Source organism: Lagopus leucura, unplaced genomic scaffold (genome assembly GCF_019238085.1).
Source record: "Lagopus leucura isolate 7727_CA_CO unplaced genomic scaffold, USGS_WTPT01 Super-Scaffold_100033, whole genome shotgun sequence".
Lineage (NCBI taxonomy): Eukaryota > Metazoa > Chordata > Aves > Galliformes > Phasianidae > Lagopus > Lagopus leucura.
Window position 1 is genome coordinate 4,336,187 of NW_024962282.1, and position 14,203 is coordinate 4,350,389.

General features: G+C 40.4%; 1 long non-coding RNA gene across 1 annotated transcript in view; it reads right to left on the minus strand.

The window, feature by feature from the left end:
• Positions 1–14,203, minus strand: part of LOC122185876 — a 42,534-nt gene that overhangs the window by 27,838 nt on the left and 493 nt on the right. The gene's annotated exons all lie outside the window — the stretch shown is intronic.

Below are 14,203 nucleotides of genomic sequence, written 5' to 3' on the forward strand. Positions count from 1 at the left end.
AATATATATCTCTGATCAAATTTTCTGTCAGAGGAAACTCAGTGGCAACAAAGCATTGGTTTGGACTCATCTGCAGAACACAGCGAGGATTACACAGAGATGAAATGTACTCTTGGGTCACAGAAGTTTTTGACATACTTTGATTCTTCTACATCTCCAACTAAAAAAAATATTGTTTATTTAAACTCTAATGATACATTGAATTAATCTTTCAAAAATGCCTTCTGCACACTCTTTTGTAAGGTTGTAGAAAGTCAAACATGGCCTAGAACTTGCCCAATGCTGATAGATATTTACTATGCAAATTACTACTAGCTAATTAGGAACATACTGGGCTAACATAAGCATATGGATAAACTGTTGTATCATTAGAATTTAAGCAAAACGAACAATTTGAGCATTACTTCACCACCTAGGACCTACTTCATTTCCCAACAACAGAACAAGGGCAGGAGAATGAAAAATTCTTCAATAAATATGATCATGGAAAAAGAAGGATGACAAAATGAGCATGGAGAACTTCATTATAGTCAAAGCTCGCCACGCAGTCTTGACAGCTTTCTACTAGTGAGAATTTACTATTAAATAATGGATTAATTCCATGCATAATGTGTATATTAGCTTACATTTGCTTTAAAATCCTTCCTACTTTCCACAGACCAGTCAGGGAGAGCATTTAATTGAAAACAACCCCAGTCTGTCAATTACCTGCATCCAATGGGACTATACTTCATTACCATTCTGACTGCAATTCCATGTTGACATACATTACTCACACAGTTACATTTCAATGCAAACATCTATGCATTACTCAGAAGTTATTTGTAATATCTTACTCATTTTACACTGAGAACACATACACTTTTGCCTAGGGAAAGAAAAGACAGCGCTACTCTTTTAATAATAGATTTGGAAACCTGAATTCAGGACTTCCTTGCATACAGTAATGTGGGAGATGCAGTAAAAGAGCATTCCTTCCAGACAATGGAAGTGAGATAATACATAATCACATAACGCACTTGATTCCTCACCATATTCAGATCCTATCAAACTGGACTTTGAAAACAAACATTTGTTTTCCTTCAGCTTCCAAGAAGCCCTAAGAAGCCCATACGTCTTGTGCAACTTTTTCTGATCCAATGCCAACCTGAGCCATAAAAACAGAAATAGAATTCTTCTTCTCTATGTTCCCATGGAGACAGGTGGGACCAAAGGGAGCACGAGAAGACAAAATACATCCTTCCACAGGTCTGCCTCCAATTGAGGACTTCTGGAAGTCCAGGTGACACAGACTTCTGCATAACTTATAAAAATAGGACTACATATTTAATACTCTTTCCTCTGCAAGGGCTGGAAAAAAATAAAGAAAAAAAAAAAAAGACTAGCACCTCTATCAAGTTCATTAGTAACTGCAATTCTGCTGCATTTACCAGCAGGCTGGACAGCTGGCTTCAGGACTGACTTTCCAGATTTCTCTTAGGTACTAAGAGAATTAACCCACAGAGCATTAACCCACAGAGCTCATTGGTTTTGGTTTTCCTCCTTGTATGGAGGGCTCCTGTTTTCCTTTTTCATTTGTACCTTTATTTGTACCCTTCAGCTCACAACCTGGTTTCTCTCTCAAGAAATGAAGCTAAAACCTTCTTCACAAGTCGGTCTGTCCCACTACTTGTGAGGGAAGATGTAACTGTGAGCAAGTCAGCAAAGAGTTTATCAGACTCCTTGATAAGACCCTATCACTGTGAAACCTTGGGAGTTTGGAGTGTTAAGACAGAGAGCAAATGGTATCTGTTTGCATCTGAGGGTAAACAGGAGGTTCTGTTTGTATGCATTGTTAATCTTATCACACTTAAGAAACCTTTCATCCTTTATCACTGTGTTTTGGGTGAAACTGGGCCAATGAACTGATTAGAGGGACAGGAATTCCTGGCTTGTAAGTGAATGGTATATAAGATGTATGTTGACCACAATAAAGCAGAACTATTCTGATGCTACAAGAAACTGTGAGAGCTCTCTGACTCGACTGAGCACCGACAATTGGCACCCAAACAGGGACGTGAAGCTGGGACTGACTTGAAGACTGATAGGTCTGGAGGGCGCTGAGAAAAGCACGGAACACACTGAGAAAAGTGTGGCAGACACTGAGAAAAGCGTGGGTGCACTGAGAGAAGCGCCACAACCTGAGGATTCATCGTCTCCAACAGCTCTGATTGCCTTTCTCCAGACGAAGGTAGGCCATTGCGTTACCATGGGGAATAATATGACCTCACAACAAAAGAATGTCCTAGTTACTTTTCAAATTATTCTTAAAAACTGGGAAAAGAGATCTAGGAAACTGGATATACCAGTGTTAGCATGGGAAGCCTTGGAAGGAAGGAGCTGAGAGCAGGGCTCTATGACCCGGAGATGTCCTCAGGAAGAGCTGAGAGGTGGGGCTTTCATGGTCCAGAAGGGTTCTGCCCTCATTGAACAGAAAAGCAGTGCGTGAAAAAAAGTGGTACTGGATTTGGTAACAGCTGCAGTAACAGTTAAGGGTGGAGAAAATTAAGCTAAGGAAGGAATTACAGCAAAGTGTGGAATTTGTAAAAGCTGAAGAAACTAATTTGGTGTTCTTACTCCAGTAAGTGATGAATTTGTAACCATAAGGGAAACCACTGGCAAAAGTGAGGAGGTTTACTTTGTTAAACATTTACAATTTAGTATAGGCAAACAGTTAGGCATACACAAATTTTTGTACATGCCAAATTCATCAACACCTTTATTAGGGCAAGATTTACTAAAACAACTGCAAACTGAAATAAAGTTTAAAGGAAAATTAGAATTTAAGGTAAAAAAGGAACAGTTAATAAAGGTGCTTAGTTTAGCATTAATCATTACCCCTGCTGGGACCAGAACACAGACGAAGTAAGGGATCAAGTTTATCCTGGGATGTGGGTAGTAGAATCCCCAGGTAGGGCTGAGAATGCAGCACCAATAGCATTAAGAATAAAGCATGGAGCTCAGCTGGTTTGGATTAAACAGTACTCTCTCAAATTCAAAGAGATGATGACATGATAGCTACCAAAACAAAGGAGGTAATGCATAACATGGACAATTAGCTTACTAAACTTTCTCAGACTTAATGGCTATCGAGTTTCTCCACAGAAAACCCAAGTGGCACAGCCACAACTAACCCATTTGCATTATGGAATTGCTGCAGGATCCCAAACCTTAGGAAACAGCAAGGAAGAAAACAATCTGCCAGACTCTGGAACCTCAAACAGCTAAGGAGCTCCAGAATTTCCTAGTAATAAGGAGGTGGTGCCACCTACAACTACGGAATATTGGTAAAACCCCTCTATGCCCTTTTGAAATCCTGTCCAAAGATCCTCATACAGGTTGAGGAAGACAAGTAAGTTTTAACTGTGGCAATTAGACACAGACTCTGTTGTTAGTGCAGAACAAAAACCTTCTATTGTGGGTGATGAAGTTGAACAATGTGCACTTGGTCAAGTGCCTTATTAAATGTGACTCTCTTGCCACGTTTGGCAGTGCTGGATCTTCCCTACTGCCCTGAAGTAGATGGCGCTGGAGCTGGGCTCATCCCTTTGGTGCCATCCTGCAGCACCCAGTCTGTGTTGTTGTGAATGCTGGATTGAGGCACCAGCTCTGTCAAGTCCATTGTACCTCACTGGCATCTCCCAGTAGAGGGGACCAAGGTTGTAGACTGTCAAATACTTGCGTGTCAGTCACAAAGAACTTCTGGCCATTAGTGTCCTGCTGCCAGTATATGCAGCAATGCCGCACTTTCTCACAGTGCCAGAAGGACAGAACATAGTCCCCAACGTAAGTCCCACACTCCCTGATGAGGAAGGAGCCATCAGGGGCCTCCATCTCCGCACAGTACTCCATCAGCAGCCACTCAGCAACGTGCCGCCCACCGCGCCCTGCCCCCAGCGCGCCGTGGAGCCATTCCTGTGTGAGATGCAGCCCGATGTTGGCGCTCACCTCCTTCTGTGCAGGTCGTCTCCCCCGGCTGTTCACGACTGGGACAACGTACATCGGGTTCCACGCATAAGTGATGGGATCTTCTGTCAATTGGCAATCCGCCATCTGCTCCTTTGTCATACACGAACCCATGGTTCCTTTCCACTCAACTCTGCCAAGCCGCCTCAGTTTTGGCGGGGTTGGCCAATGGTCTTCATAGCACGTGCGCACACTCATGCCAGGTGTACAAGCTAGACGTCTCGTGATCATGTCGAGAGGGTCTGTCCGGCATGAATAATTACAATCTTTTGTTTTTTCTGCCTTCATGTCTGCTGAACTTGTTCATGCCTCCAAAGATCTTTTGCTAGTCCAAGCAAAAATGTCTTTATTTCCTCCCGATAATATACCTGTTAAAGGAATTGAAGTAAGGGACTTGGACAAATTAAATGAGGGGACATGAAAAGTATATAGAAACAGGGATTGTAATGAAAGAAAGAAGTTGGGAAGAACAGTAGCAGTTGCACTAGAGCAGGACCTTGAAGGACCCAGGATGAGTTTTGCCCCCAGTGGACTGAATGCAGTGTGCACACAGCAGGGTAAAGACAATTCAGCTTGAGTTAGCCTTGGCAAACCATCAGGAATACTCAAAAGTCCCACAGAACACCAGAAGTTTTCCTTCATTTTCAATGTTTGGATTGATTCAGAAGATCCTTATACACATACAGGAAACCACCACATGCCTTGAACAATTTTATCACACGTCACACGTTTTAAAAAAGTCTACTGACAAAATTATTGCAATTTAATCCTGAATTTGCAAGAAATGAGTTATACGCCAAGAAATTTGAAACAAATAATTCACTCATTAACAGTGTGTAAGTGCACAAAACCACCAGAATCCAGACAAGAATGGTTTAAAACCTGCCATAGTAACTGCATAAAAGCCAGCCATCAAACCCCATTCCTCTCCACTGGCTGATTTATTCTCCAATAATGAAAATATCAATACTCCCCATCCTAGCCCCATTTTAATTTCAAAATAGATTTCTGTATGCTTTGAAAATAACCTGTAGGTTATAGAGAAGAGAATCAATCCCTGCAGACTGTGGTAATATGTTGATAAGCATAGTATTTGTTTCACCTTCACCCTCATTAGCCTCTTCAAAGGTCTAGATTTATGGGCAACAGCATCTGCTCCTCTCGAAGGGGTTTTGCAGATGCATAGCATTAATCTGTCACTTGATTTTCCACTTGAGCTAGTATACACAATAAAGCACAAGAAAAAGTATAGTATGTTGGAAATGACTCCCAGTGATACATCCATACATATTTTACAATGGAATGTGACCCCTACACAAATTAGGCTCTCATTCCCACAAAAGCCGGTTCGCATCCAGTTGGCTTCTTTCCTGAGGGTGAGCAGGAAATGCAGCAGGGCAGACGTACACGGACAACCTCAACATTACAACAGCTGCAATATGGCTTTTGGATTTACGACCAAATCATCCCATTAGTGTATAGCCCTACTGTAATACAATTGTCAATGTAATTACGTGAGATAAAGGCTATCCTCCAGCAAAGGCAGCTGTACAGCTTTAGCAGTTTATTCTTACCGGATACATCATGTGTTACTGTATCCATATATTCTGAAAAATTAAGAGAAACACCTGTGTCACATCACAGCCCACATTAAACATCTGCTACACATTTTCTCTGATGCGTCTTCTTGCTCTGAGTCCATAATTGTTTCTCAGATTTACCTTGTGTAGTTTTCAAGTAGTCATTTATTACAAGAAAAACACTTCTATCATACCACATCTTTCTAATAACACATAAAAATGAAAGCAATATAGCAGGTTCAAGAATTGCATTCTTTTCTGTGTGAAAATATCCTGTATTCATCATCATGCAATCACTTTTTTTAATTAATGAGAATTTTTAATCACTTACATAATATTCAATGTCCTTAGCATTCAAACATTTAACAGTAGCATATTCAGAATATAATTCATATTCAATTAGCTGAAATCCTTTACTTTTACATATTAATTTTCACTTTCTAAATAATACAGAAAGGTATTTAAAATGCTAGGAGTGCTTTGATCTTATGAAAAATAAAAATGTTCTGAAAGCCCTTTGGAAAATAGCTTCAAGATCACTGATCCTCAAATATTTTCTCCCAGGAAGTCCAGTTCCTTTGCTGAGAAATCTGGCTTTAAACAGTACAGTGCTATCATAATATATAGAATCATAGAATCATAGAATTACTAAGGTTGGAAAAGACCTAAAAGATCACCCAGTCCAACCGTTCACCTATTCCCAATAGCTCCTACTAAACCATGTCCCTCAACACAACATCCAGCCTTTCCTTGAACACCCCCAGGGTCGGTGATTCCACCACCTCCCTGGGCAGTCCATTCCAGTGCCTGACCACCCTTTCTGAAAAGTAATACTTCCTCATGTCCAGCCTGAATCTCCCCTGCCGTAGCTTGAAGCCATTCCCTCTGGTCCTATCACTAATGACACGAGAGAAGAGGCCGACCCCCAGCTCACTACAGCCTCCCTTCAGGAAGTTATAGAGAGCAATGAGGTCTCCCCTGAGCCTCCTCTTCTCCAGGCTGAACATTCCCAGCTCCTTCAGCCTCTCCTCATATGGCCTGTGTTCCAGACCTCTCACCAGCTTTGTTGCCCTCCTTTGAACACGTTCCAGGGCCTCAATATCTTTCTTGCAGTGAGGGGCCCAAAACTGGACACAGTACTCCAGGTGCGGCCTCACGAGTGCTGAATATAGGGGAACAATCACCTCTCTGCTCCTGCTTGCAACGCTGTTTCTGATGCAAGCCAGGATGCCATTGGCCTTCTTGGCCACCTGGGCACACTGTCGGCTCATGTTCAGCCGAGCATCAATCAATACCCCCAGGTCCATTTCCTCTACGCAGTCCTCCAGCCACACCGCCCCAAGCCTGTAGCGTCGCCTGCGGTTGTTGTGGCCGAAGTGCAGGACCCGGCATTTGGCCTTGTTGAAACTCATCCCATTGGCTCCAGCCCAGCTCTCCAGCCTGTCCAGATCCCTCTGTAGGGCCTCGCTACCCCCAGGCAGATCCACACTTCCAGCCAATTTGGTGTCATCTGCAAATTTACTGAGGGTGCACTCGATGCCCTCATCCAGGTCATCAATAAAGATATTGAAGAGGACAGGCCCCAGCACCGACCCCTGTGGAACACCACTCACGACTGGTCGCCAGCTGGATTTGACTCCATTCACCACCACTCTCTGTGCCCGGCCCTCCAGCCAGCTCCTTACCCAGCCAAGAGTGTACCCATCCAAGCCTCTGGCTGCCAGCTTCTGCAGGAGAATGCTGTGGGAGACAGTGTCAAAGGCTTTGCTGAAGTCTAGGTAGACCACATCAACAGCCTTTCCATCATCCACCAGATGGGTCACTAGATCATAGAAGGAGATCAGGTTGGTCAAGCAGGACCTGCCCTTCATGAACCCATGCTGGCTAGGCCTGATCCCCCGGTCACCCTGCACATGCCGCATGATCTCCCTCAAGACGATCTGCTCCATAACCTTCCCTGGCACCGAGGTCAGGCTGACAGGCCTGTCGTTCCCCGGATCCTCCTTACGACCTTTCTTATAAATGGGAGTCACATTGGCAAGCTTCCAGTCTTCTGGGACCTCACCAGTCAATAAGGAGCGCTGACAGATGATGGAAAGCGGCTCGGCTATCACCTCCGCCAGTTCCCTCAGCACTCTCGGGTGGATCTCATCTGGCCCCATCGACTTGTGACAGTCCAGTTGGAGCAGTAGGTCTCTGACTGTTTCTTTCAGAATCACAGGGGGGTTAGTGTGCTCCCCAGCCGAGATTACCAGGTCAGAGAGAGTTGTATCCTGAGGATAACTGGTCTGACTTTTAAAGACAGACGTAAAGAAGGCATTCAGAACCTCCGCCTTTTCCTTATCCTCAGTGGTCACATTCCCAGCCTCATCCAGCAAAGAGTGGATATTCTCCTTTGTCCTCCTCTTACTGTTAATGTATTTATAAAAGAGTTTCTTATTCCTTTTCACCCCAGCGGCTAGGTTAAATTCAAGCTGGGCTTTTGCCTTTCTGATTTCACCTCTACACACCCTAACAACTTCCCTGTATGCATTTTGAGTGGCCTGTCCCTCTTTCCACAGGCTATTACTGATGCAGTCAAACCAGATTGAGTTTATAGCCTAAACTATCAAATAGCATATAAATTACTCCAAATTTCAAGGCCAAACTTTTAAAATATTCCAAATTAAAGCATAATACTGATACTATTGCTTTTAAGACTGCAGCAGATACTTCTTAATAGAAAATTAATCATTTGCACCAAAATGCATATGGTGGGAGGGACTTCCTTGATCACTGAGGTGAGCTTTCCCTGAAGTCTTACAATATAAGTCTTAGTATAGTAGATACTACACCCCCCCAAAATATTTAGCAGCAAGCGATTCTGTTTGTGCACCTGTAATAGTTGAAAAACACTCTGAACTTATAATGCATATCTTTAGCATAGCATGCTCAAAGGCTTTTTTCATCTTCAACAAAAATAAAGAACAAGGGGATCTTAGTAATGCATATAAATATCTGAAGTGGAAGTCAAGGAGGTCAGGTTCTTTTCAGCTGTGCCCAGGGACAGAACAAAGGGCAAATGGGCACAAAGTGGAACACGGAAAGTTCCTTTCCTGCACATATCCAAAGCCAACTGGATGCTTTCCTCTGCAACCTACTGTGGGGAACCTGCTTTAGCACTGGGGTTGGACTCACTGATCTCTAGAGGTCTCTTCCAAGCCCTTCAATTCTATGATTTAGTGACACTGTAGGTCATACACTGTCAAATAATTACAGCGAAACAGGTGAACTGAGCCCAGGCAATTAACTTCATTCTGAAAAACAGAAGAACATGGGGAAAAAAAAAAAAAATCCCAACAGCCTCTGCCAGTATAAACAAGGAGAAGAAATGGGGAAAAAATTGTTTTCTCCCTTCAAATCTGACAACCACAAGCCAGATGGCATTGCCAAGCACAGAGGTAAAACATAAGCAGGATCTTGAAATTTTTCTCTAGAAACTGCAGTGGAGCATGTTCGGTCCTCCATCTTCAGTTACCAGCAGAGATTAAACAAAAAAAAACAAATTTCAATGCAAAAATAAGAATGCACGAGAGGACAGGAGAAAGAATACTTCTCCAACTCTGCATATAAGCAGTAGTGATCCTCTACTCCCATGCAATTGAGCAGAAACAGAAGATATTTTGTTTTACAAGTTAGTAAAGATACTGGTTTAACAAGTCTTGCAATCCATTAAAAAATTTCAAGAATATCCTACACAGTGATATAACTCTCCCATTGAATTTTTCAATATCTATTTCAAATGCTAGGTTTCCTAGCCTTTCTCTCTACTTTAATTTCATAACTTCACGCTTCCACTGGCTACAAATTCAGCACCAACACTGAACTAGAAGTGAAAGCTTTATATAAAAAACACATAAGCATGGCTTATTTCATCCTCAATAATGGATAGATTTAACATCATCCATTAGCACAAGTATTTGGAATCTATAAGCATAATTATGATTGTATTTCAAATTAAAAACAGGAATTTCATTACTACAAAAGACTTCACGCACTGCTGCCAAAAATAGATGACATGACTATAAGGACCACCAGGAAGAGTGCTTTCAAAAAAGAACTTGGAAAGTATAAGAAGAGAGCTAAACAGAACTTCCCCCAAGGAGCTCGGTGGTTGCCTTTTCCAGATAACAATCCCAAATTTTGAAAATATTCCCATAATCCCTTCTAGGCCAATTAATCTCTTCCACCAACTGAATGCCTTCTCCCAAGGAGAAAGAGGTTTTATCTTACTTTATTATCTTTGTTCTTTTACATTACCTTTATCCTCAGTTGTAACATTCCTTCTGATTTCCCGTTTCCTACACAAACAGAAAAATAAGCTCTCTGTGAATTTTCACATCCTATCTGCTTACTTTCCTGCCAAAAATAACTTATTTCAGCAAGCCCACCAGAATCATCACAGCTCAGAATTAGCAAGGCTCTGGTTTTAGCCTGTTTAAACAATGTCATATTTGATGTTCCATATGCAGCTGGTGTGAATCAAGACAAAACTACTCACATGATCCATATTAAGCTACCATCTTCACAGACATTAATCTAAATTCATTATGTAATCCACACTGAGTTTCCTTTGTTACTTATTTCAAATGTTTAACAAATATCACCCTATTCGTCTATAGTTAGAAGATGAGATTTGCCACGAAGAATTTAGTCTCCAAGATCTTCATTCTTCAGGACAAGTTAGAAAAAAAAAAAAAAGATTTTTGGTTCCAAACTGAATTTCTAGTTGGTCAGTTAAAAAGTTTATTTCCCACAAATGGAAATACCCTGCAGTGCATATTAAAACATACGTACTTCAATACCATTAAGCAGCATGTTTCAGAGCTGAACTAACAGACTAAAACATGGAAACTATCTTCAGGAACACTGAGTGGTTTAAAGGCTACTTCATGCTCAATATAAATACCAGGTGTCTTTTGTTAGGGCCCTCATAATTAATCTGAGCACTGTATGTCAGTATTAAAAGAATTTCAGTTTATCATATGCATGCACCATCACAAAATTTACCAGAGATTTCCTCTAGTAATCTGACCCATGCACAACTTGCACTGCATGTTATTCATCAAGAGATCATAAAAGGTACTATGGTCCTCTTATGCCACTTAATTTCTGGACAAGGGATGAGCTTGTTAAATAGACTGCTACAGACCTATATTGAATTATGCATCTAGCTTTTTTTTTTTTAGCAACATCTCAAATGTAAACAAAAGGCATAGCACTTGCCAACTCAGTACTATTACATGGAAAGTTATTTTAGATATAGGATGGTCTGAGGAGTTTTTATCTCTTAGAAAAACACAGTTAAAGGCCTTAGTCTCACAACAGGTGTTAGTGCTTGTTTATATTACAGTACTGCCAAGGTTTCGCTTTCTCAGTAGATTATTCTTCTAATCTTACTTCAAATATTCTCCTTTTGCTGTTGGCAATGCAAGCATCAAGGTCATGCATCAATATACATGAGCTGTACACAGCTCCATTTCTTCCTCCTCTGAGACTGGAAACTCAGAAACTCTCCCCATACCTGGCACAGAGCTCTTGTAGAGAAGAATTCAGAAACAAAATCTGCTTTAGTTTTAATAACGTTAGCTTAAATATGGGAGTTGCAAAACTGAAGCAAGTCATGTTCAGCTTGTGTCAAAGTTTCCTGTGCCAAGTCCACTCTTCTGCATTAAATGCAACCCCTTTTGTCCATTTCCACCCAAGTGACTGGGTACCTGGGGCACTGACCTTGGGGTCAGTCCCAAAGCAGCTGAGGAGAGCAGGGACAGCAGACCAGAGGAACTACCCATAACTAAATCAAGATTTGTTCTGGAGAAAGTCAGGGGCCATCTCACACCTACCCTGCAGGAATGGGTTCCCTGGAGAACAAAACACAATGAAGGAAGATATCAGAAGCAACAGTAGTATCTACAAACATATTAGAGATACTTCTCTTAACCCATGGGCACTTGGGATTTTTCTGGCCTTTTCTACTTTAGCTGGGCTTTCCTTTGAGCAGGCAGCAAGGATTTTCTTGAGACATTACAGACCATACTATATGACCATTCTTTCATGGATCAAACTGTACAACATCATTTATTCTAACTTAAGAGATTTTTCTATTATTTCTTTCATGCCTGAACTCCCTTATATTTTTCATTCACATTCACTGTTCCATGACTGTTGTTTTTCCCTCTTCTTTTCAAGCCCACTAATTTTCTGATCCCCTTTTCTACCCTCTTGCCTCTTACCCATGTCCTGTCTTAGCATTCTTTAACAGTTCACACATGACTTAGCTATCCTTTCTTCTATTCCAGACCGTTCTACTCATTTCCATTCAATCTCTGTATCTAGCATACTCTTTGCCTCCAAATAGTTGCTCTTTTGCCCCCCATTCTTGACAGGGCAGTCCTCTTACATTCATAATGGTGACAGTTATGACAGTGGAGGCTAACTAATAGAGCCTTCCATGTTCAGCACTGGAAACAAATACTCTTTTCTCTTCCAACTGCTCCTTCTGTGTACATCTTCTGCTCACCACGTCTGGTGCAAATACTCCAAGTCATTTACAGCTTTACCACTTTTATTCTTGCACAGGGATAATGTTTGGGAGATAAACATAAATAGCTGACCCCAGAATATTTTAAGATGTTCTTTTTTTCAGCTACCTTCAACTGAAGTGTTAGATACTGTCAGATGCTTTATCTTAATGTTGTCACTGACAAGAAAATTCCTTGCATGCATTGTTCAGTTCCAGGAATTCAGAATTTCCGCAGCAGCCCAACCATAAACAATTAAATCCTTGCATTCAAATGTATAACTTCTATTTCAGTTACAAATTTGCAGAGACAGCTCTCGTGATTCCTAAATAAGTTGTTCTCACATATGCGCTGTTTGTGTGCAGGCCAAATAATCCAATACTTAGTTAGCATTGTGTGGAGTTGGACCTAGATGGCCTTCATGAATTCTGGGCTGTTAAGACTTCTTTCAGTTAAATTTACATTCTAGATACTGAAAGCTTCCCCAGTTCTCCTATTTCACTGCTAAACCCACTTTCCTGACAGCCAAATGTTCTTGAAGAACCTTTTTCTTCCCCAGTAAGATATCCCTAAATATTCTCTTCAGTATCCCCACTACTCATGAGTCACCCAGATATCAAAAGGCCGTTGGCCCGTCTTTCTCCTAGTATCACTTTCATCTGCAAATGCCTTTGATTTTTCATTATGGTTCTTTTATATCTTATGGCCCTTCAGATTTTTCTCCAGTATCTCTCAGTTTACTGTTTTTCATAGACAATATTTTTCCTTCTTTTATACATCTTCAACAATGCAATTAAATGTAACTACAATCTTTCACTTAGCAAGTGTCATTAACTGTAAACACATTTAATATTTACTCTTAGGATACGCAGCTTGAATATATTTATAACCTTAAAATTATCTCTTTTTTATAGTAGATACAGTCAAACGAATTAGGAAAGCTTAATGTTGGTTATTTTGTTGTTGTTGTCAAATACCAAATCATATTGCCTGGAATGCACTTCTTAGCCTACAAATTTCCTTTTTACTTAATTTATTATAAATCATTCCTGAATGATCAGCCCAACAATTTGAGAACTTAGTCAAAAAAGTGACTTCATGTAAGTTTTTCTCAAGTAAACAAACCAAAATACTACTCAAAGAGATTGCCTTGTTTCCCATGAAATCAATCTTAGAAAAGGTTTTTAAGATCACGGCAAAAAATGCCAAGTCCTTTGCTTGAGTAAATCACAAACCCTTGTTCTTTAGGACAGCCTTATCCACATAGGTATTATTCTATATAGATATTGTTATATATAGGTATTGTTCCATATTCCATCTTTATATAAGTTTTATCTTAATAATTTTGCTTTTAGGTATAACTTAACTTGCCCACTTTCTAATTGATGAAAGAGGAATAATTTTTTCTTAGCAGTATACAGAAAGTATAAAAATGACTTACGGTGCTACTTTCCAAGTAATCTGCTATAAAAGATAATGCTTAGGACCAGGAAATGTGCATTGTAGTTACTACATGTAAACCATTTACAAGTTTATGCACACCAAATGGAACAGATGCTAACCTCAAGCATACCAGCATAAAATCTTTCCAAGCAATAACATATGCTTATCTATTGCAGCAGAAAGTGGAACCTCGACCAGAAAGCTCCAATGAATCCTTTCATTTATCAGTAGAAATATTGCTATGCACAATGCAACATACATTCCCCCAAATTACATTTTACACCAAAAGTATTAATGACAATTTAACCATATGCTTACTTTTTGAGACATTCACATTACATAACAGTCAGGAAATTTTATTAGAAGTTTGGGGTTTCTTTACATCTCATTTGATGAAAAATAGAAGTCAAATGCAGATTCATCCAATGATTTTCAGCAGTACTCAAGTGAAAATCATTTTTGTGAATATTATTACGTAATGCATGATTTTGAATAATCTGTTTTCTTATGGTGAACCTTTGTCAGTACATGAACCAAACTAAATGTCCATCATTGCTTACTTTTGTAATTTCAGCATAAATACTTAAACCACAGAAAAGTAAAATAGGATATGAA